The sequence below is a fragment of the Colobus angolensis genome, unplaced genomic scaffold, assembly GCF_000951035.1.
Source record: "Colobus angolensis palliatus isolate OR3802 unplaced genomic scaffold, Cang.pa_1.0 Scaffold25, whole genome shotgun sequence".
NCBI lineage: Eukaryota > Metazoa > Chordata > Mammalia > Primates > Cercopithecidae > Colobus > Colobus angolensis.
In genome coordinates this window covers 1,353,165-1,356,872 of record NW_012115710.1, presented here as the reverse complement: position 1 = coordinate 1,356,872, position 3,708 = coordinate 1,353,165, and positions in this window count along the sequence as shown.

The following is a 3,708-nucleotide window of genomic DNA, read 5'->3' as shown; positions in this document are numbered from 1 at the left end:
CAGGCTGGTCTCAAACTCTGGACCTCAGGTGATCCGCCCGCCTCAGTCTCCCATAGTGCTGGGATTACAGGCATGAGCCACCACTCCCAGTCCTTATTTAACCTCTTGTTGCTCCTTCTCCCCAATCTTTCAATCTTCCTCAATCTCTATATATTACCACCTCTTCTCTTATCTCTGCGTCTCCTCTGCTCTCCCAGCTACATTCCCTTTTCCACGTTACACTCCCTGTCCCCACTCTGTAGCACCCCAGATCCCCAGGTGTCCTCCCGGCTGTGGTTCTCCCTCTGTTCTCCTTGCCACCAGCACCACTCTGCTCTGTCTGTCCTGGCTTCAAATCCCTCCTCCTCTCCCTCACTCTGGTGAGCCTCCCTCTTTGCTGCCCTTCTCCCTACCTTACTGTCCTTCATCTCTGCACAGCTAGCTTTTCTCTACATTTCTCCAGTTGCTTTTCTCTTCCTGCTATCTTTTTTTTTTCTTTCACTTTTGCTGTTTCTTAGCAAATCCCTTATCCATCCTCTACTTTGCCATCTGTTATGGGCCTTCCTCATTCTTCTTTTCTCTGTCTCTGGTTTTCTACTGCTCTCTCAGTCCCTCTCTCTGTCTCCTGATCCTTTTGGCCCACACAATCACAGGCGGGTTTGGAGTAAGACGCCTGCATCCCGGAGAAGCGCATTTTCCAGGGGGTGGAGCTGGGCAGACAAGAGCACCGGGTGTCACAGGACAAGCCCCTGGGACCTCCCCAACGCTGGCTCAGTGGAAGCGGTGACTGCGGAGGAAAGACTTGGGGAGCAGCAGGGTCCAGCACGAGGAGGGACGTGGGGGGCCGAAAGCACCTTAAGACAAGGGTTGGACCTGCAGGATCCCAGGACCAGGCAGAGGAGGAAGCCCTCCGGGACTCTGCTCCAGGGGCCGACTGGGGCGAGGCTGGGCAGCGCACAGGGCGGGAATCCACCTCGCGCCTGAGGACTTTAAAAAGCACGGGGCGGGAGGAGTCAGAACAAGGTTTTGAGGCGAAAATTATGGCATAGGAAGTGTATACATTGCCCTACAGCAGAAAGATCGGGACGGGAACAGCCTCCGACTTCAAACCCAAAAGGAAGCAACTTCCGGACTCTTATGGGGATGTCTCAATTTGCTCTGGGTGAAGGAAGACAGGCGAGAATTCCAGGTCCGTGGGGACGCCACGTCCCAGGGACAGAAACGCGGGGACCTGGGAAGCCAGTGAATACAAGACAGAGTGAAACTCACGCTCCGCGGTAGGACCTTCACCTCACGCGATCCGCTTCCGGGTTTGCGCGCGCAGGACAGAAACCAGGCCTGGGCGGGGCCAGCGAGCAAGTTAACGGGGCCTGGGCGGGGTAGGGGCGTGACGCGTGGCGGAGAGACCTTGTCCTGTAGAACTGGCAGAGGGCGGGGCCGGGGCGGGACCTGTGCGTCTCTCTGCCTGGCACCCAGAGCCTGTTTTTCGGGTTTTTGGAAGCGAGAGCGGCCCAGAAGGTTGAGGCATGATTCAAAAGCCCTGGAATTGTCTGGAACGGGGATGCAAACTAGAATGTGAAATGCAAAGCCCTGTCTGGGCTGAATGCACGATTTCATGCTGATGGCCCACAGAACAGAATAGAAATCCTCTCCCTTTCTATTCTGCATTCACTCAGAAGGGAGGATCCACCCTGTGCTCAGCTTCAGAGACTTCCCTAGGGCCTCCGCCTGGGATGCGGGACGGAGTGCTCAGGCCAGGGAAAAGAGAGGTCACCATCTGCTACTTAAACACAGCAGGGATGCAGGCACCGGACAGAAGCCTGAGGTCTCAGCTACTCAGGAAGCAGCGGAGGGGGAGAATCCCTGAAACTGGGGGTCCAGGCCAGCCTGGGCGACAAAGTAACACCCCTCCCGCAGGACTCCCTTCTCCGTCTCTCTCTTGCCCTTTTCCTTTCCTTTCTTTTTTGTTTTGACGGAGTCTCGCTCTGTCGCCCAGGTTGGAGTGCAGTGGCAAGATTTTGGCTCACTGCAAGCTCCGTCTCCCAGGTTCACACCATTCTCCTGCCTCAGCCTTTTGAATAACTGGGACTACAGGCGCCCGCCATGATGCCCAGCTAATTTTTTCTATTTTAGTAGAGACGGGTTTCACTGTGTTAGCCAGGATGGTCTCGATCTCCTGACCTCATGATCTGCCCGCCTCAGCTTCCCAAAGTGCTAGAATTACAGGTGTGAGACACCGCGCCCCGCCTTGATTTTCTTTTTCCCCCCCTTTTTTTTTTTAGCCCTTTTTAAATAAAATTTTTGATGGTGTGACATAGGGATCCAACATTACTCTTTTCCATGTGGATATCAAGTTAGTTGTCCCAGCACATTTGTGAAAGAAATCTATTACTTTTTTTTTTTTACTTTTTTCTTTCCTTTTATTTTTGAGACAGAGTATTTCTCTGTGGCCCGTGCTGGGGTGCAGTTGCAAGTTCATGGCTCACTGCAGCCTCTGCCTCCTGGGTGGAAGCTATTCTGCCTCAGCCTTTGAATAGCTGCTATTACAAGTGCAGACGACCACACCCAGCTAATTTTCGTATTTTTGGTAGAGACGGGGTTTCACCATGTTGGCCAGGCTGGTCTGGAACTCCTGACTTCAGTGATGCACCTGCCTGCTGGGATTACACTCGTGAGTCACCATGCCTGGCCCGGGAAATATTCTTTACTTCCCTTTTTAAATGTGAGAAAATATAATTGAAAAACCAAGAGAATTCCCCCAAATGAGAAATCATTTCTACGACAATAATAGAGAAAGAAAGAGAAACTATTTTATTAATAACCTTTAGAGCAGAATGTGGTGGGAAATAGAGGCAAACAGCTAAGAGGTTGAAAAGAGAGAAACTTCAGTATTCTAAACAACCCACTAAGTACATGTTTTAAAGATCAGTCTTCACTAATCAGTCTTCAGGGAAGAGGACTTGACAAGCCCTTGGTTACACACAGTTCATCCTGGCTGTACTTTGTAATGGAGGTGAGGATCTCTGTCAGCTAATTAGCTTCATCCCAAGGGAAGGGGAGAAACCCTAACACTAACCCTAATACAAAAATTAGCTGGGCATGGTGGCAGGCGCCTGTAATTTTTCCGTATATTTAGTAGAGACAAGTTTTGCCAAGCTGGCCAGGCTGGTTTTGAATTCCTGACCGCAAGTGATCTGCCCACCTTGGCCTCCCAAACTGTTGGGATTACAGGCTCGAGCCACCATGTTCAGCCAGGAAAACTCTTAGAAGTTGCGCCTGCATTCCACTAGACTCAGGTTGCAGGACGACATTCCTCTCAAGGCTCAAAATTATTTAAAGGTCCAAAGCTTTAAATTGGAATCATTTGATGTTTGAATTATTTAATTTCCTGCTGAGACATAGGTACTATCTGGTTGTATGCTTTTTTTTTTTTTTTTGAGGCGGAGTCTCACTTTATTACCCAGGCTGCAGTGCAGTGGCGCAATCTCGGCTCACTGCAACCTCTGCCTCCCAGGTTCAAGCAATTCTCCTGCCTCAGCCTCCGGAGTAGCTGGGATTACAGGCACCCACGACCACGCCCAGCTAATTTTTGTATTTTTAGTAGAGATTCACCATGTTGGTCAGGCTGGTCTCGAACCCCTGACCTCATGATCAGGGGATCACGAGATTGTGCCACTGTACTCCAGTCTGGGCGACAGAGCGAGACTCCGTCTCAAAAAAAAAAAAAAA